The sequence below is a fragment of the Capricornis sumatraensis genome, chromosome 10 (genome assembly GCF_032405125.1).
Source record: "Capricornis sumatraensis isolate serow.1 chromosome 10, serow.2, whole genome shotgun sequence".
NCBI classification, from domain to species: domain Eukaryota; kingdom Metazoa; phylum Chordata; class Mammalia; order Artiodactyla; family Bovidae; genus Capricornis; species Capricornis sumatraensis.
In genome coordinates, this window is record NC_091078.1 from 13,591,745 (window position 1) to 13,613,326 (window position 21,582).

Sequence of the window (21,582 nt, forward strand, 5' to 3'; positions counted from 1 at the left end):
TTCGAGGGGCCGTTTCTTTTTCTTTCATGATTTCTTTTTGTTAGGCAGGGGTAGGTTAAGAAAGGGGTTGAGGGAATTTCTGCCTCAAGGCTCCCTGCTTGATGTTTATTGTTTTAATTGATGGATAGTGGATTTCTCACTTTAGTTTTTGAAGAAAAAAAAAGCACTGAATCCAACAGTAGAGATGCGGAGGCAGTAAAGAAAACAGACATCTGAAAGGATGAAGTACCCAGCTCAGGGCAAAAAAGTATCAGAAAGGGGAAAACCACCCTGGTCACAGGCATAGCTGAAAGTTAACTCGCAAGGTTAGGGGTGCATGAGGTGCCAGCAGCGAGGGGCAGTTGGCGCATGTGCCTGGCCGGTGCACAATGACGGTGATTACAGAAAGCCGCCCAATGGAGGGACTCACAGGGCCAGGCCACATGCTCCCAGCTCATTCACCTGCCAGACCCAAGAGCTGTGCTGAGCTTGCAGAGGCTGACAGCTGAGCTACGACGCTGGCCAGAGGGCTGGCTTGCATGTGCTCCCTGGCTCTTCTATAAAATGTAACCAATCGGGGAGAGCTTGTCTACACTATTTATGCATTTACTGATAGCACTTCCATTACAGACCCCCTTGCTTGCCTATGCTATGCCTAGACCTGTGGTTTGAGTGTGAACTTGAGTACCAGACATTTCTCGTGACATCCATCCAAAAGGACTCCAAAATTAAGAGGCAATACTTGGGAGGTGAGAGAAGCAATTCAACCCTCAGACTTCACTGGGCCCAGAGCACCACCAGCAGCTCCGTTCCTGCCCCAAACCTCCAGGTGGCCCTACCCGGGGCCTAGCACGCAGACCACACCAAATCCCCGTAACTGACACTATATACTCCACAGCGGGGGGTGTGGGTGGGGGTGTACTGCATACATCTGGGGTCAAGGGTCAACAGAGTCATCAAGTTCCATTTCCTCCTCCTCTTCTCTCTTCCTCATGTTTCAGGAAGGCATGCAGTCAGGAAGACCTGTCCCGTCATTTACTTGCAGCCTGAATTTGGGTGTCTCAATAAGCCCCATGAGCTCCCTTCATCTATGCTGCCTGTAGCTATTGAATCTTATGGAGAATAAGTGAGAGAGGAGTAACAACTTACTAGCAAATACTGGTTTCATTCTTTTGCTTCCTCCTTGCATTCGCTGATTTTTCTGGAAGCCCTGACCTTTGGTCAGGGATCGTGATGCAGGGGGATGTGCAAAGAAACAGATGTGCAAAGGTGTGTAGTAAGGGTGGCTTCTCATGGAAATGCCAACGTTTCCTGAAGTCCCTTCCTCCTTGGGGGTTAATGAGTGCTGATGCCAAAGTGCTTTTCAGAACTAGCCCCTGTTTATCTCTAGGGGAGTCGAGGCCACCTCCACATCAGGGCACCTAACAGACAGGTAATAAGTCCTTGTGCTCAAACATCAGCTGGGCTCTGGTCAAAGGCACGTCCAAAATACACACCATCCTGGAGTAGTGCAAATATAATGCTCTTATCAGGAGAATCAGCAAATGGTTGGCAACTGGCAAGCCGAAGAAAGCTCCTTTCCAAGAGTGCTTCAGGGGAGGCATAAAACAAAATGACACAGCATGGTGAGGACAAAGCCTGAAACACTGGGAGTGCTGCACAGATGCCTTTCCCTCTGGGGGGCGGGGGTGGGCTCTGGGGCAGAACTCAAAACAGGAGGAAGACTTCAGAGAGCAGTTCAGAAGCTCAGGCTCAAATCCCCTGTCACTTGCCTGGTTCGAGATCCCATTTTGCGAAGCCATGTGATTAGCTGCTCATTTAAAAGGGAGCCTTGTTACGGGGGCGGGGGGGGCAGGGGTTGCATATTAATAAATCCCTATCTTCATGTCAATAGTGTGATGTGCACTTGGTGATTTAATCAGCTAAACTCAGACCTGAAGGACAGGAGGCAAAGAGCGTAATGAAAGGTAAAACTGGAGAGGACAGGATTTCTGGAGCTTGGCTGGCAAGTGGAAGGCAATAAACAGATGCTTAGAGGATGACTTTTACACTTTAAATTTCTTTTTACTTTTGTGTTGTTGTTGTTGACGTTTTCCTGGAAGAAGAGGGAAGAAATTATGTGGGTCAATCTTTTACCTCATACCCCTCTATGCAAGATGCCTGCAAAGAGATGCATGCTATCAAATAAAATGACGAGGCAAAAAAGGCTCTAAGGGTCCACACAGATCTATGCTGTTCAAGGGACAGCTATGGTATAAGGAAAAGATGACAGAACCAAAAGATCTCTGTTATAACCTTGTATATGGACGGCAAAATACACCCCAGACCCAAGAGCCCTGGTAGAGGAGGTAACTGTCACTCCGATCACTCACCAGCTTGGTTGGCTGTAGCTACAATGCCTGAGGGGTGGGCCAGGAAGGCTAAGCAGACCTGAGCGCCATGGTCAGGGGCTGGACGGGGAGAGCAAGGCAAGGGCAGCTGGACAAAGGTCTTCCCAGCCCAGTGGAGAGATGTCAAGGGCAGGCACGGAGACCCAGTGTGTGGTCTGATCTGTAGCAGGTGGCTTGCTCTGGGCACCTAATCAGCGCCTCTGGAGCACACTGCAGGCTGCCTGCCTTCACTCCACCAGCAGGAAGGCTGCCCATGATGTCACCCACAGGTACCATCTTGGTTACCTCGTTCGCAGGGCTCCGGCTGGGCTCCCCCAGGAGCCACTGCGGCTGCCGGGAGAGTCCCTGTGCCTTTTCCAAAGTCACATCAAAATGACAAAACATCAGAACGCATTCAGCTCCAGCAGATTCAAACAGAGAGAACTTTTAAGTTTCCACTGTAATTAACCCTATCCTCGTTAAGATAATTATGATCAAGCTTCCTGTCAGAGTTAATATCCCAGCATCACTGCCCGTGGCTCCCACTCTGCCTTCATTAGCTTATGAAAACAGTGGCTCTAAACAGGCTCCTCACCCTTTGCAAGCCAGGCCAGTGGTCGTGAGCCTCCAGGATGGAGGGGCCTCAGGCAGGGCAGCTGGGCCCACGGAGGTGCTGCTCCCAGCACCTCTTCTGCTCCCGAGTGGGCACACGCTCAGTGGTCTCCAGCCTTTCCCCAAAGTTAGCTGCTCATCAGAGTGGAGAAGGAGAAGGGCTCTGGACCAGAGCAGGCCTGGGAGGTCTGGGGGAGAAAACCTCACGGCAGGTCCCTGGGAAACGCCTGCACACTGACTGACAACAGTGGTCACAACCAAACTACAAGGACAGGACAGACAGCACATAGTTACATGTGGGGGATAAAGGAAGAATCATCAGAACGGGAAACCTGTGATAAGACTGCTCATGTCCCAGAAAAGGGCCCAGCTGTCTAACCCATGAGAGGAATCCTTTATTTCTGCCATAAAATTCCTTTTATATCCTATTCAAATGCAGCTCCCCCTCCCCCAGGCAGGAAAGCCAGCAAGGGACACATCCAGAGCTCCCCGTTCAAGAGCTGCCCAGCTCATTCTTGGGGTGCAGGCTGTGGGAAGCATTAGATCCCCTTGTCCTCAACTCCCAGCCCATAGCGGGGATGATACTTCTGCATGACATGAGGTGGGCAGGGAATGGGAACCAGGTAACCACAGAACCTGAGAAAGCTAAGTGTCTCTGTGGAACCAGAGTCACCTCAAATCCAGAACCAGAGGGTGGGATGGTCTCAAACCAATTAAGAAAATAAGATTTCCACCAAGATCTTTACCTCTCCCTCTAGGAGACTTACCTAAATACCCACATACATACTTTTTATTGAGAAGATGGGGAGGCCCTGGACCCAGAGGACCTAACCCCTATGTCTGATGTCTCCCACACCGGCTAGACCTACAGAGCTTCCCAGGTCAGCCACTGCCTGCTCTTTCCGTGTGACCACTGTCTACCCAGCTCCCAACCAAAAGGACCTCAGTGCAATCTCCCTAACAACCTGGAAAGTTTCAACACATACTAAGGGCTCAGTGCCTCTTTGCCAACTGACTCCTGCTCAGCCAGGACCCCGTGAACTGCTGAGAAAATAGAAAAGCTGTCAATAGTATTCCAAGGGCAGGACAAAGAGTAAGTTGAGGGTGACCAGTCAGGGTCTAGGAGGGCAGTCCCTCAATTTATATTTTTTCAGGGGCCAGAGGGCCTTCCTCACTGTACACCATGGCCAAGTATCTGAGAATAGGCAGAGGTGGTATTCAGTAAGACTGCACCTGTACAACAGGGCTGGTTATTAAACTGCTTCAATATTTTCTTATCAGTTGGTACAAACCTGCAGCTCTGAACATCCAGGGTGCCCCACCCTCTTACCCTGGCCGCTCCCCTAGAGCTCCCAGACCTTTCCACAGTTCAGCAACTAAGTGGTTAATGACCTTCTCACCCTCACTGCACAGGGCTTTTAAGGACCCTGCTTCAGCCAAGATCACTCTGATTGGTCAGTGCAACTGTTAAATAATTTAAACATCACCCTTGAAAGCAGAAATAGCAACTTGTACTCTTTACTCCCCCCCGACTATGCCAAGTGCAGTATCTAGCACACAGCAGTCCCTGGGAAGTACCTGCACACTGACAAGAATAGACCCAACCAGTCCATCCTAAAGGAGACCAGTCCTGGTGTTCACTGGAAGGACTGATGCTAAGGCTGAAACTTCAATACTGTGGCCCCCTCAGGCGAAGAGCTGACTCATTGGAAAAGACTCTGATGCTGGGAGGGATTGGGGGCAGAAGGAGAAGGGGACGACAGAGGATGAGATGGCTGGATGACATCACCAACTCGATGGACGTGAGTCTGAGTGAACTCCGGGAGTTGGTGATGGACAGGGAGGCCTGGCGTGCTGCGGTTCGTGGGGTCGCAAAGAGTTGGACACGACTGAGCGACTGAACGGAACTGAACTGACAAGAATAGTGGCCACCCTAAAGCTACAAGGACAGGACAGACAGCACGTATTCACATGTGGGGAATGGGAAAGCTGTGATAAGACTGCTTATGTCCCAGAAAAGGGCCCAGTCATCTAGTCCATGAGAGGAATCCTTTCTGTCTGCCATAAAATTCTTTTTATATCCCATTTTACTGGATAGAACTAGAGAGAGTATATAATCTCTAGTATATTACAATACATAGTGTTATACATATAGTTATAACTATATAGTTCCTACATGTTTTTCTGTTTCAGGTCACATAACTGAGGCTATACATGCAAATAGAAATCAACCCTCTATATTGCAAGTATATAAATGAAGGGTGAAAGTGTTTCTAAAAACAGAATGTGGAAAAGGTTCTAGGCTATGTAAGACTGTGCAGACTGACACCATGTTACAGAATATCACATGGAATTTGTCCAAGTCACTTCCAAAGCCCTACTGAGCTCCTGTCAGGATGGAGTGTCCCTGAGCTTCAGAGAATAAAATTCAACAATAGTAAAAGAGATCTGAATCCAAGACCAGTCAAATATCGAAGGTAGTTAGCTATGAGTTTGTTACCTCTAAGTGGGATGAAGTCTAAAGCCATCAGGTACCATACTTAATAACACTAAAAAAAAAAAAACTGTTAAATATCCACTCCAGTACTCTTGCCTGGAAAATCCCATGGACAGAGGAGCCTAGTAGGCTGCAGTCCATGGGGTCGCAAAGAGTCGGACACAACTGAGCGACTTCACTTTCACTTTAAGAATTACGGAGAATGAGAAAGGAGCTAGGTGCCCAGAAACGGGTGCCTGTGTTTCCAATTATTTGAAAAGAGATGTAAAATTCCTTGAACTTTGGATTAATAAATCTGTAAACTTACCTGCATCAGACTATGGCTCTGAGAATCAGTACTTGCTTGTCCTATGCCGTAAGGCGATATAAGTCATGTGTGTGACCATGTTACCCTTTTCACGTTTGCTGTCAGGAAGCTCAGAGCTCAACTGTGACCCAGCTGTAAAAATGCAGCACCCCATGGTCGCTACATCTGCTTTCAAACTGCAATGTCAAGCTTTATAAAATTATTATAGTCTATTAGTGTTTTTCATTTTATTAATTCTAATAGGCTAGCTCAGTCCTTCATATAATGAGGTAAGATATCAAATTCATATCAGTTCACTTCACAAACAGGCAGTTTCTGTGCATTAAGGACAAGTTCTGTGAGACCAGCAATGAATGTGGATGGGTGGCTAAGAATAAAGATGTGTGTCGTGTCTCCTTTCCAAAATGTCTTTGAAAAGAATTCTGGTTATTCTAGTGATATCCTTGTGGCAGAAAAGCAAAAGTGGACTAGAAAATGACTCCTGTAGGTAGAATCTTCATTGGTTCAAGCATATACCTGAAGAAGACTAATTAATGGCTCAACTTGCTCTGGAAGAAGGTTCTGGAAACTTTGGTCCTGGTGTTTTGCCAATGACTTGGCTACAGACTTGCTTATCCTATCTATGGAGGCCATCACCCTCAAAGTGTTAGTTGTTCAGTTGTGTCCAACTCTTTGAGATCCCATGGACTACAGTCTGCCAGAAGCCTCTGTCCATGGGATTTCCTAAGCAAGGATACTGGAGTGGGTTGCCATTTCTCCTCCAGGGGATCTTCCCGACCAGGGATTAAACACCAGTCTCCCACATTGCAGGCTGACTCTTCACCACCTGAGTCACCAAGCTCCCATCACCCTAGAAATATATGTAAAAGGATTCAAAATGATCCTGCTGGAATCAGCTCACTGTTTCGGCCCACAGGATGACATTTTTCAATGTCTATCATAAAGATCTAAATATAAAGTTCAACTACCCCAAAATACACATTTAAATAAAAGATTAAAAGGCAAGTGAAAACTGGGGAAAACATTTACAATCTCTCTGATAGTCTAAGGCTTAATATTCTTAATAGAGTGTTTGAAAATCATTAAGGAAAAGCTGAAAGCCCTAAGAGGAAAATGATCAAAAGATGGGGACAGAACATACACAAAGAATGCAAATGGTCAATAATGAAAATGTGGGGCAAAATTTCAGCTTCATTGGGAATCCAAAATATTTAAATTAAATAAGATATTTTCACCTAACTAGCAAATTCACTGTTGTCTTAACTCTTAACATAGTCTTATCCAAAGTTCAAAGTAACAGACTAACCCAGCACTAATCAGAGAATGAAGTTGTTTTAACCTTTCTGGGTGTCAGTTTATACTAAAGCCTTAAAAACTGTCACCTTTTCATCCAGAAATTCCAAGAATTTATTCAGCAAATAGCAAGGAAGTGTATATGGTTTAAGTATGTTGATTACAGCATTGTTTATAATAACATTGTAAACAAGCCTAAATGCCCAATGGTAAAGGAATTATTACATAAAACTCTCTCTCTCTCTATATATATATATATATGATAAATAGCATTCAGCAAATGATATCATAATTTAAAATGATATTATAGGCAGAAATCTATTGATCCAGTAAAATTAAGTTATAATACATGAAATACACAAAGATCTCATGCATGGAAATTAAGTCATCCATGCACTCCCTTCCATTTCCTATACAGATTTTCATCCGTACCATGTCTTCCATGTTGATGGTTAAGAGTCATTAATTAGTATGTTAGCCATTTCTAGTTTATAAACTCCTGTTACTATACCATCTTGTGCATTGTAACTTTATGACAATTCTTTACACACAAACACACTGCAATGCATACATATATATCCACATATCTAGTGATGGGTGGATGGTTGGATAGATGCCAGATATACACCACTAACCCTTTCCCTTTCATACTTTTCACTAGTTATTACACTTTCTATCATGATTAGATTATAATCAGGACAAATTCCAGTAAATTGCTATTGCTGCTATTGTTTAGTTGCTGAGTCGTCTCCATCTGTGCTCTTTGGGGTTTCCCCGGTGGCGCTAGTGGTAAATCGGAGCTAGTCTTCCAGTGCAGGAGATGTAAGAGACGCAGGTTCAAGCCCTGGGTCAGGAAGATTCCCTGGAGGAGGGCATGCAACCCACTCCAGTATTCTTGCCTGGATCATCCCGTGGACAGAGGAGCCTGGTGGGCTACAGTCCATAGGCTCACACAGAGTTGGACACAACTGAAGCGACTCAGCACGCACACATGCCCTTTGCTCTTTCCTGCAGCCTGCCAGGCTCCTCTGTCTATGGAATTTCTATTACTTTTAAATGAACAATTTCCCAAACAGAAGTTGGAGGAGCCCTGGATAAAGAGGAGTGTGTATGAAGAAGGCTTAGTAAGTATCAATCTCCAAAGTGGGGCTGCCACGACAGAAGCTAATTTGATCCTAGTCCACACTCCTGGCCCCAAAGGAACTACCAGGAGCTATGTCTCAGTTCCTGGTGCCAGACCTTAAGAAGCATCAGCATTCAGAAACTTCACAACCGGAACCATCAAACGGTTTGGAAGGGCATAAGGAACAGTGACTGAGACAGTCAAGATTATCTAACCAGAAGTAGAGAAGGCTTAGTTGTTTCAAAGTACTGAGTCTATGACATGCCAAAAAGCAGAATAAAACACAAATTTATGGACTTGAGAAAGTGATGTAACTTGGGAGAAGTCTTGAATCTTTTCTTTTTTGTTTTAACTTTTAAAGAATAGAGAGCTGTTTGCTAAAGGATTGAGCTGCCTTATAAGTCACTCTATGCATCTGATCAGAAACTGGGAATCATAAAAGATGTTTACAGGGAATTTCGGCAGAGAGAATATAAGACTCAGCGACCTCCGAGATTCTACTCCAATTCTGTGCTTCTCTGACGAGACTCCTTCTGCTACAACCACAGTTTTCAAGGACTGCCAAGAGTTGCTTCTTCCTTGCCAGAAGGGTCTCACATGACCCAGCCTGGTGGAAAGAGGGCAGCAGAATTCTAGCTGTCATTCCCCATCACTTTCAACGCTGTGCCTTATTCTGCTCTTCTGGGTGGGATTGTGAAAGGCCTCTTTAATGCTTCCCTCACTATGGGGACATCCTCATAATTAAAAAGGCACATGTCAACAAACCTACAGCCTCTCACAGGCAATAAACTCAATGTCAGAGCCATAGCGTCATCTGCATCCAACACACCCATCACAGTCTTTACAGACCCACAGACTGAGTCCTAGGGGAATTTTAGGGTGTTGCATTCTCCACTTTGAAGAAAGTAACTAGTGCTCAGAATGGTAAAGCAGCTTAACTGAAACCATAAATAGTAACCAAGACATGTGTAGAACTTTTGGACATACAGTGCAGTATTCCCTCAACTATACCATGATAAACTACCTCTAAACAATTTCCAGCAGGGGTCTAGAAATAGAAGTTCACTACTGCCATACCCTTTATCCATCCAATTCACTCACTGTATGTCCTCGAGTATAATGATCAACCTAGATGGTCTTCAAATTCTTTTTCCTTTCTATCTATATTCCTTTCCTAGCTCTCCAAGAACAATTCCCTGAAAAACTAGTTTTTATAGTCTGTTTTTTTTAAAATGTGACTTTCATGAAATTAAGAATGGTTTAGGTAGAGCTGGGCTGAAATTCACCAGATAATATAGCTTATAGTTCTGCATATAGCTTATCATTCATCCATTCATTCATTTTAAGAATGTTTTGAGAGCCAACTTGGTGCCTAGCACTCTGCTAAACTCTCAGACTATAAAGACAGCTGAGGCATGGTCCCCAACTGTCTAGTCGTAGATACAGACAGGGAAGCAGCTACCATATGAGGCAGCATGGTGGGTTAAATTGGATGATGAGTCCTACTCTGAGGAAGGAGAGAGCTAGGTTTGGGAAGACTTCAAAGACAGGTTTTGAGCTACATCTCAACCCAAATGAATGCTCATCTTTTGAGCATATACTTGCACTCCATGCCAAATTTGATGGTGAAAGAATGTAAGAAGAAGAGATAGGTTGATTCTGGCACTCAAGTAATTGACATTCCATAAAGCTGATTTAGCACCAGAAGGGATGTCTGTGACATCCATCTCCGGTATGTCAGGTTCTCAGGGAGCACCTCCATCTGGGGATGTGAAAGATGTACCAGACAGGGCACCAGTGCTTAGCATCCATGGGAAGAGAGAAAAGAAGTTGGACTGGAAAGGAGAAAGCATACAGGACAGCTTATATTAACCAGTGTGGGCAAGATGGACTCTAGATGTTGAGAGCAAAGTAATTCAGGCACTCAGTCCAGTTCAGTTGCTCAGTTGTGTCCAACTCTTTGCGACCCCATGAATCGCAGCACGCCAGGCCTCCCTGTCCATCACCAACTCCCGTTTTGGCCCACCCAACTATGTTTCTGCTGAAGTCATTATAGCAAGTGAGTCCAGAGGTGAGGAACATGTACCCTCCCTATGAACATGCAAGATGCCCCCAATGTCTTGTTCCCATCACTCTCTCCATCTGGCTGTCCTCCTCTCTTCTCAGCCCATCTTTCCTACATTTCTCCCACCTTGGAGACAGGGCTTGGTTCTGGGCTTTGACTATGTCTCCAAAATTATTTTGATTCACGGCTTGAGATTTTACAAAACCACACATGCACGCATGGAGCCTGTGGCCTCGGGTTCTTGTTTGTTTTTAAGAGTCTAAAGAGTGAGTTTGTGTGGCGGGTTCTATAAATGGAGGTTTTCTTTACTGGGGAGATGTAAGGGCGCGGACATGGAGTGCTGCAGCCGCGGTATGTGTGCATGTCGCCATGGGGCAGAATCCAGCGCCCGGCGGGGGAGGCTCCCACAGCCATTGGGCAAACATATGTTAGGCCAAGAACACAGCTCTTCAACCTCATGAACTGTTTGCTTGAAAGATAACAGTGTCTCTTCCACACAAGCCTTTCACCACCCTCCACAAAGGGAATTTTTAATTCAACAGATGGTGTCTACTCATTGCAAACCAACCAGAAAAGAAGACATTTACATGGCTGGGCCTCCAGGCCCTAGGGACCCAGAGGGGCCCTCATCAAATGCTTGCCCAAAGACCAGCTCCCCATGGGCAGGGCCTCCTGGAATGGAATCGGGCCAGGAAAACCAGCAAAAATGTGCCAACTGCTGATTCTGTGAGGTCTCAGTTGGCTGAAAAAGGTGAAAACATGTTTTCTGTCCCGGACTACAAGATAGCTTTATATCTCCTTCAGGAAAGAAAGCCCTGGGAAATATGGTGACCTCTGAAAGTGGCTTGCCACTGGAGCCTTTTTCCGTCTTCTAACAACTCTTGCTCTGTGCTTTGCAAAAGCTTTCAAAGAACTGTGCCAGGTTTGCACTCCATTTCATATAATGGCACATTCTGGGCCCTGAGGACCAACACCTAGCAGAAGCGACAGTGCTCGGAACAAAGAGGAGCGAGCCAACACTTACAGATGCACAGAGAGGAACAAGGGATTTTCCTGGGACTAAATGAAAGTCCTTTCATCCTTGTCTGCCTCTCTGGTTATCTGATTGCTGCTCTTGGGGGTACAATGTCCTAGTGGTGATTTTCCAAGGCGTGTGGTGTTCCGATCTTGTCAACTCAGTGAACCAAACACAAACATCGTGAGTAGACAAAGTAAGAGCGCTAAATTAGGGGACAGGAGCTCTGTTTCAAGTCCTCGATGTGCTGTAAGACTTTGGGAAAATAATGCCACTCAGGTTTAACTTTCTAATTCATCACAGGGGCAAGAAAATCCCTGACTTGTATAGTTTGCATATATTGGAGTGGGGAAGGCAAGGCATAAGGTATATTTAAACAAGCCTAGATTAAATATAAGAGTTGCTGATATTTGAAAGACTGTTTTGAAAGCAATAATGTGCGTATTTTCAATAGAGGTTACTTAGTTACTGGAAAAAAATGGAAGCAAGTGGCCAGAGCTTTGCAAGAGATACTAACACTTATTCAGAATCAAAAGAGGGAGAGGATCTTGCGGGAATCTTTGGAGAATGACCAGAAACCCTGATTCTTGTCCTGACTTGGCCACTACCTTTCTGCAATGCTTCAGTTACATCCTTGCCCCTTACTTTTTTGCAGGCTGTGGGGGCTCGATTCAATTATTTCAGACACGTCTTCCCTCTGTAACATTCTCTGCTCTGAAGTGTGCTGCAGGAAGAAAAACACCCCAACAAAACCAAAGTTTCATCATGTCTTTAATTATACCGCTGCTGCTAAGTCACGTCCGACTCTGTGCGACCCCATAGATGGCAGCCCACCAGGCTCCCCCGTCCCTGGGATTCTCCAGGCAAGAACACTGGAGTGGGTTGCCATTTAATTATACTACCATTTATTAAAAAGTTCAGCATCAATGTGGCAGGTTATTCTCAACCTTCCTGTAGCCCCAAAATGGGGTTGAAAGGCAGGGGTGCAGAGAAAGTTTCAAGTCTCAGGTATGAAGTCTGATTAACAAGGACTATCTGAGAGGGAAAAGTAGGGGGAGAAAAAAATACCACCCCTCCGCCCCTGTGTTTTTTCATCTTTCCTGGCATCCTAGACTAGGGAGTGACAGGCAAAGTGACACAGTGCTCAGAGGGCAAAAGATAAATGTTTGATGAATTGGCCATTGGTAGGGAAGTGATAGGCTTTGTATGTGCATAATGGCTGAGCTGCCTTCCCGTGTCGATCGCCTGCCAAGATAAGAAGCCATAATGAATGGACCTTGAGATGCTCTGGACAGGAACGGTTTGCATGTGACTTGTTTTAATAAAATTAATTTTAAAAAGAAGAACAATAGCAATTTGGTGGGACCAGAAAGGCTGAGAATTACAAATATCCAGAGTGGACACTAACCATTGGTTTTTCCATTCACTGTGCTTGTCAAGTCAGCAGAAGGAAAAAAAAGGTGATTTTGTTACAACCTTGTGTCATCAGAAAGGCTGTCTGAACTCAGTATTGTGCAGAGACCCTGAGATATAGAAATTAAATGGCTTGCCTGGACAGAAAAATATCCTGATATGCGCAGAATGGATCATCCATTCATTCCCCCATCAGCAAAACTCAATTGAGCATCCCCTACCTAGGGTGAATGAAACAGGTCTGCTCCCATCCACAGTAGATCCTGGTGGGCCTGGCTTTTCTAGCAAAGTGAGGAACACACTCCTGGTCCACGGACTCCTACTATGCTAGGTGTCGCTGCGGTGCAGCCAGGACTGTACATCCTTGGACATGCCCTGGTTCTAGTGAATTTCTAATTTCTGTATTTATTCCCAGATTTGGGTCTTCTGGCCATACATTTGTGCTGGGCTTCACTGAGTTTACTAGGTCATCTTCATCAGAACAACACGCTGCCTGCGAAAGTACCACAGCGGTGTTTTACCACCAAGAGCAGCAGTCATGGAACTGGAACGACAGACTTTACCCCAGGTAGCCTCTAGCTACGCCTGTGAGTAAATTATTTGGCTTTTTCCATATATAAAGTGAAGGATTGGAGCAGACGATTTGCTCCATTTTCTTGACTAAAATTATTTGAGGCCTTGAGAAAACAAACACTCTGATAGGCCTGAGAGTACAGACCTGGCTAAGATATCCTCGTGTTCTCAAGGGGCCGAAGGTCTCATGAAACAAGGGCAAAAACACACAACCACAACACAGTGAGGTGTAAGCGCTCCTTCTGCCTCCAGATGACCTTAAAAGATCTCTAAGTTCCCTTCCAATACTCCAATTGGCTTAAAATTAGCATTCTAACATCTATTTTTCTTTGATTATTAAGACAAAGTACAGACTTACAAAGAAGTTTGGATATCCAAGCATTCTAACAGTCACTTCCACGATACTGTGCATTTTCCCCATGTTAGAACAATCCAATGCAAAATGTAACATTAAATATAAGTGCCCCTTTTGTATGGTGACAGATGGTAACTAGACTCATTGTGACGATCATTTTGTAATGTACAGAATCACTATGCTGCATACCAGGAGCTAACACAATATTGTAGGTCAGTTACACTTCAGAAGCAAGCCAGCTAACTAATCCATAGAAAAACAATCAGATTTCTGGTTACTAAAGGGTGGGGGAGAGAGAATTAGATGAAGGTGGTGAAAGGGTACAAACTTCCAGCTACAAGACAAATAAGTACTAGGGGTGTAATATACAACATGATAAAGAGAATTAACACTGCTGCTTGTTACAAGTGAAAGTTGTTAAGAAAGCCCTCATCACAAGGAAAAACAATTTCTTCTATGTAATTTTGTACCTGTATGAGATGATGGATGTTCACTCAACTTATCGTGATAGTCACTTCATGACGTAGGTAAGTCCAGTCTTTACACTTGTACATCCTAAACTTATATAGTGCTGTGTGTCTACTAAGTCAACAAAACTGGAGGAAAAAAAAAAAAATCACCAGTCTAGGTTCGATGCAGGATACAGGATGCTTGGGGCTGGTGCACTGGGATCACCTAGAGAGATGGTAAGGGGAGGGAGGTGGGAGAGGGGTTCAGGATTGGGAACACGCATTCACCCGTGGCAGATTCATGTTGATGTATGGCCAAACCAATACAGTATTGTAAAGTAAAATAAAGTAAAATAAATAAATAACTAAATAAATAAATTACCACACAAAAACACACACACACACACACAAAACGGGGGGCGGGGGGGGGGGGACAAGAAACCTCCTCCTTCCTGCCTCTGAGTGTTTCCTTTCTTCCATGAATGCAAAAGGAAAGCCACTCATTACTAAACAGCTCAGCAAGGCTCGTGCTATTGGAGAATATAAAGTTTTATGAGCAGGTCTGTCCTCCTCTCTCTGGGTGTAAGTGAGAAAGAGAGTGAGAGAGAAAGCCGGAGAGGTCTGGCTCAGGAGTCCAGGGTGAATTATAGACTGCCGCTCAAGATTCACAGCTCTTCGTGGTAGGAGGTTAATATTCTCACATGTCATTAGGTCTGCTGGTTCTCCTGATGGTTCACTGAAGCAGGCAGCAAATTATTTCCTCACTCTGCAGAGGACAGCCTACTTCAAAGCAAGGGAACTCAGGTCAGGATAGGCCTCCGGGAGGATTCATGACTTGGGATCACCAGGGGTTGTCTATAGGTAAGAATGGGCCCAAAGCCTTTGACAAAAATAACTTTTTGATCCGTCTTGACCTGGCTTTCAAGTCAGACCTCCAGACTTTATTCCTATCACCTTCTAAGGATAGAAGACTGGGTAACATGTCTGGTCATTCTATTGCCACTTGAAGTGCCTTCCACCTATTCTCTGCTGCTGGACCTCTCACCTACAGTTCACAGCAGAGACTAAACATCTCCTCCTGGGAGGGAGACTTCTGGCCAAGGCAAATCCAGCTGACCGTGCCTGGACTCAAGCCCCAAAGGGCTGCTGCACTGCACGCTCCTCCCACCAGCAACCACAGACTTGGTGTGTCCTCCTTTTATCCCAGTTGTCTTACTCTTGTCTCCCTGGCAATCAGTTAAGCTCTGGGCCTACAGGATCAACGGGTTCTCTCTCTTTGTGTCTCTCCTGATGACAGCTAAGTAGGAGGAGGGAAAGTCTTACCTACCTGCCCTGGACACAGGCCCAAATCCTGATCTTGTCTCTTTTCCATACGAAAGGGACAAAAAGAGCCCCAGAAATGTTTACAACATAGGCTCATTCAACTATTTTTTTTCAGGTACCTTGGAAACTACTTCTAAAGACAGAATGAGGAAAGAACAAGATACAGAAAAAGTCAGGGGGAAACTCAAGGCTGTCTCTCCTCAGGCCCCGAATTACTAAGTAAGCATGTTTCCTGCACATACCCACCACAGTCTGCATTCTGTCTTCTTAGGTTGAGGTTCTTTAAACAGCAAGAAGGCTGTCCGGGGGTGGGGGGAAGCTATTACTAAGAAACCTGCATATGGGTGAAGCCCTCTCCTTCTGCACAATCTGAGAGGGTGGCGCCCCCCCCCCCCAAGGGAGGGGTTTGCAGGGACCTTCCAGGGAGCCTGGAGGACATACTTTTAACAGGCCATGTCCGTGCACCATCCCAGGGCCCCCTGAGTGGCCATCACAGCCCAGGGGCCAGGAAGAAGCTCCTGTCCAGTAGCTGCAGGGAAGTCTGACCAGTCTCACCTTATAAAGGAGAGGGGAGGAGGGGGTGACAATACTAACACTGGGCAACCCTCTGGGCCCCTCTTCAAACCTGGATGCACAAACACAAGCTGGGAAGAGCTCTTGGTAGACAAGAAAGCACTGGGGATGTGAGGGGCAAGCATCCCTGTTCCAACCCTGTCTTCTCCTTCTGCCCTCACCCGGAGATTTTATCTTCTGCTTCCCACTTCTCCCTATCTATTCTCCTAGAGAATTCTACTCCCTTACCTCAAAAATATTCTGACCTTCTTTTAACATCGTAGGTTTCCCATAACATACAGAAGAAACAAAAGCACTGGAAAATGAACAAAAGCACAGCTATATACACCCAGGTTCCAAGGATCTGCATATATACAGTACAGAGGACTCAGAGGTCAGGCAAGTAAGCCCCAGCTGCTTCACTCCAAGTCAGACTCTAAAACCAAATCTCCAAGAAATAAAATAAAACCAAAGCTCCCTTGAGCTGTCACAGAGCTCAGCAGTCCTCCCATGGCTCCATTAAAGCATGTTTAGTGAGGCCTCAAGGGCAGAGCACTGCGCTAGTGGTCAGCAGGCTAGACTCCAGTCCAACTCACTCAACATGCTGCATGTGAGCAGGGCCCTTCCTTCCCCTCTTTGGGTCTCAGATTCCTCCAGAGCAGAATAAAGAAAAAGGGGTGGTATTACCAGGGTGTCTAGTAGGGTGCATTAGAATCTCAGAGATACTTATTAAACACACAGAGGCCAAGGTCTACCCTTAATCTACAAATCAGGTTCTTCATGGGTGGAGACTGGATGAGTACAGTTAATTCCCCACATCATTTCTATGTACACAGAAATGTGACAAAGAATGGGGTCCTCCAACTCAAATACCTTCAGGGACCAGTCGGGTATTGAAACTCTATTTCAATGAATCCAAGGTTTATCCATTACAGAAATACCATTATTCTACATCTTGGTGAATGAGCAAAACCACTGTGAGTTAAAAATGACCCAATGCTTCCTACCTGAAAATGCCTCAGGAATTCTCTTCCTTTCTTATATCCTGTCCACTGCTTTCCAAGAAACTATGAATCAAAGTCATTACTCCAACAACAAATATTTGCTTTATAATATCAAGTTTAAGCCCTCTCCATTTACACAATTAATTTGTCTTTCCATGTCAAATCACAGTGAATTTTCAAACAGCAAGTGAGATGTTATATACATATATATTTCTATATCAACTGAAGTGAAAATAATCAGAACTATAACCATGTTAGAATGTGTACTGACAACGACATGACAGCTGCCTCCTGGCCAACAACAAATTTAAGTAGCCATCAATTTTAAGATGGATTCAGGGATGTTAAAATGTGAAAACAGATTGCGTATCTTAGAAGAGATAAGATACAGAAAATGCAGGTAGGACAATAGGGAGTAGTGAGGACTGAGGAAATTAGAGTACATGCTCTACCCAAAGGCATGTGCATTTGTACTGGTGGTGTCCACAAGCAGCAGTAGGCTGCATTTACCCATGGACAGGACAACCATATAATTTGTTTTCTAAACCAGGTCATCTCCCAGAGTTGAGGGGTAACTGGTTATGCCAGGAAACCAGGCTTTAACTACAATAGTCCTGGACCAACCAGGACAGAAATTACCCTACCCTTAAGCAGCATAGAAACCCCTGGGTAATGTGAAGACCAGCACTCAATTAATTCTAATATTCAGATCTGTAACACCGTGCATCCACTGAAGCTATTTTTCGATCTCTATCTTTAAAACTCCCAGCAAGACTGACCTCTTGATGCCTGTAGCATTCACCTAACTCTCTGCCTCTCCCTGGCAGGCCCCCTCAGTGATCCCTACAATTGTTTGAAGAGATGTGATCAGTGGTTCTCAACCAGGGGTGACTTTGCTCCCCCCACCCCAGAGGACATGTAGCAAAGTCTAAAGACAGTTCTGGTTGTCAGGCTGGGAGGCACTGCTGGCACTTGGTGGGCAGAGGCCAGGGATACTGCTAAACAGCCTACACTGACCAGGAAATCCCCCACAACAAAGACTTATCCAAACGTCTCAGACATCATTAGTGCTGAGGCTCCCACCATTTGCCCTATGTGAGGATCCGAATCTTCACAAGGCGTTCTTTCCACAAGGGTACTGGTTATACTGGATTAAGGGCCCACCCTGCTCTAGCATGATCTTATTTTAACTAATTATGGCTAAAATACTCCTGTTTCCAAATAAGGTCACACTCTGAGGGCCTGGGGTTAAGCCTTCAATATGTGAACGTGGGGGAGACAGTCATCCTGTAACATCTCGTAAATGACTACTATTCCCATCAAGAGCACCACGGTTCTCATCGGTGCCCAGGGAAGTGATGCCATGAAGGCAGCCTCTGTGAGCAGCTGTTTGAGCCAGGCCTCAGAATATAAACAGTGCTGTGGGAGTCAGCCCCACGCTTGCTCCTTAAACCATATTCATTTTCCCTCTCCTTTCCCCAGACCTGGCTTCCTATTCCTGGTTTAACACAACCATCATTCAGAATTTAAAAATACAGCACGCTATTTATCTGAAGTTCATGCTTGCATCCATCTTCATTCTCAGAGACACGGCCACGAGCCTCGAGGTAAGTGAATAATGCTGGCATGAAGTCTGTGTCCAATAAAGGTTCCTTTTTCTTTCCCCTCTCAGTCCCAATGATGATGTCACAAAACCAGGATATCACGGAAGGGGATCTTGAGCATTCATTCAGAAAACTGTGATTCTCAAACAAAGAAGCATTTTAAAGATTCTCATTAATCCTTGGCTTAAATTAAGAAAAGGCAGGGAAGCCATGGCTATTGTATTGACACCAAAGAAAAACAGACTGAAGACAAAAACAAAACTACCTCCTAAAATAAACAAATACACCAAAGCTAACAAATCAGAATAGACGGAGGCCCTCATCATGAGCGCCACCAATGCTACAACCTTCAGCAGCCATCAGAAGTCACGGCCATGAGTCAGAAATCACCAATACCAAAGGAAAAAAGTTACCATATGTTTAAAGATAACATCCACAGCTTTGCTTATGCCTGAAGTATTAGACAGTTGCTGCATTCAAATTGTTTATAATTCTCACGGAGAGACAAGATGTCGACATGTGGAAATTAAACAATACGAGATTCAAGGAGTAATTTAAGATCACAATAGAATTGTCACAAAGCAATATATGATTATATGCCAAATAAACTATATAGAAAATAAGTACAGGAGCTTGGAGGGAGGGATTCCTTTAGGCTAGAAGTCCAGGAATGACACTTCCTATGACGTAGATGCTCAACTGAGATTTGAAAAGTATAGAAGTATATACTGTATCGTATCTTTAAAAAAAACAGAGGAGTGGGCGATAGAGGTTTTAGGAAGATTTTAGAAGAAATATTATTTAATGATTAAAGACAACTAGTAAAACGTGTCTAAGTTGGAAACCTCACTCTTAAACGACCCCAGAATGACAGGGATGGGCTGTTAGGACCGATAGTGGTATTGTGGGGGCAGCTTCCAAGATGGTATCTAATGATTCCTTCCTTCTGGTGTTCATGTCCCTATGTTACCCCCCCAGCTTGACTGTGGGCTGGACCTAATGAATACGGCAAAGTGATGGGATCTCTCATTTTTTTTCTCTTTATTTCGAGATAAGGTCACAAAAGACCCTGACTTCTGCTTTGCTGGCTCGTTTCTCTTTTTCTCCTTTCCTCACTCACTTCCTTGAAAGCTAGCTGCCATGCTGTCAGCGGCCCTGTGAAGACGCTCACGTGGCAAGTAACTGAGAGAGGCCTCCAGCCAGCACCCAGGATGAAAACAGGGCCTTAGTCCAACAGCCTGTGAGGAACAGAGTCCTGCCAAAAACACGTGAGTCAGTTTCAGAGTGGACCCTCCCTAACTGAGCCTTGAGATGATTACATCTCTGCCTGTCATATTGGGGCTCTCCTGGTGGTTCAGCAGTAAAGAACACACTGGCAATGCAGGAGACACAGGTTTGATCCCTGGATTGGGAAGATCCCTTGGAGAAGGACATGGCAAGCCACTCCAGCATTCTTGCCTGGGAAATCCCATGGACAGAGGAGCTGGGCAAGCTACAGCCCATGGAGTCACAAAGAGTCAGAAACAACTTAGTAACTAAACCACTATCATCTTAATTGCAGGTTTGTGAGGCTGGATTAAGCCACATCTAGACTCCTGACCCACAGAATCTGTGAAAAAAAAAATTTTTGTTTTAAGCTATTACATTTGGGAAGTGATTTGTTACATAGCAGCAGCTAACCAATACAAAAAGCAAGGTGCTGATGCCTCTAATTCTCTAATTTGCCTTTTCATTCTTAAGATAAATGGGTATCAGAAAAAATTAACTGACACTGGGAGATAAAGAAGAACAAAGGAAAACAAAAACTACTTATATATAAGTAGCGATTGTAGATTAGATTTTGGGTGTCAGCCAGTTTGCATTTACATGTATGAGTGAAGAGACACAAGCCAAACACCAGGTGATCTGGTCTCCAAATCTCCCCTAGCAGCCTGTCCTAGAGGAAGTAGATATTTAGACATTGTGTCCAGAGATCTGGCCTCCTGAAGTGGAGCTGGGACACTCTAGGTCAGGTCTCCCATAAATAAAAATGTGAATGTGTCATTCCTTAGAGCACAGAGCCACACTCAGGGATCCACAGCCAGGGGTATCAATCCTACTATGCAGGCTTTTCTCCTGGACACCATCTCCTAAAAACTTACAAATGAGTCCAACCTCATGAACAGAAAGATTCAATGACTTGAGCTCATGTCTGTGAGTCAAAGTGGCAACAGTCTGCAGAACTTCTGCCTTCTCAAAGCTGAATTGCTACTCTGGGTCAGGCCACCCACTTCTGAAGGTGTACATTTTGGACCCTGGAAGGGACAGGGTTAAACCAGAACTCACTGTAGGGATTGTCTTTCTGTGTGAGCACATACACAAGATCTTAGGTTGGAGTTCCCAGAAGCAGACTTTGAGATGAGGACATGAAAGTAAGACTTACTTGGGAGGTGATCACATAAAGCATCAGAACATGAGTTAAGAAAGGGTAAGAAGTTAATACAGGATGTATGACAAGGCAGGTTACTGCTGCAGGCCACTCGGATCAACCCCTCTTTAGGGTATGGGTCAGTAAACTTTTCACATCAACAGTCAGATAGTAAGTATGTTAGGATATGTCAGCCGTATCATCACTGTCGCAATTACTCAACTCTGTGTAAGCAGCCACAGATAGTAGGGAAATGAATGAGCATAACTGTGTTCCAATAAAACTTTATTTATAGTAACAGTTAGCAGGCCAGAATGGACCCTGGAGCCAACTCCTATTCTAGAGTAGCATGGGATGAAATGTGGAGACCACTTCTTAGCAAAATCTCCAATGAGATGTGAGGGAGCTGGGATATTTATCTGTCTCCTCTCATCAGTCATTGATTGAGGGCTGAGCAGGTTCCAGTGGCCCAAGAAAAGAGCAGCAGTTTGGTGCACACAGGAATGGTGAGTGCCCAGGGGCTACGCAGAGGGCACTCACAGCTACAGAGGCCCTATCCCAGCCTAAGCCACTCTTAGAGAGGACAGGAAGAGGGAGGTAATGGAAAAAGAGGACAGGAGTGGACACGGAGGATTTTTAGGA

The 21,582-nt window shown here is 45.0% G+C and overlaps 1 protein-coding gene across 2 annotated transcripts in view; it reads right to left on the minus strand.

Moving 5' to 3' along the window:
• Window positions 1-21,582, minus strand: part of LRMDA (leucine rich melanocyte differentiation associated) — a 1,204,472-nt gene that overhangs the window by 556,731 nt on the left and 626,159 nt on the right. The window lies entirely within an intron of this gene.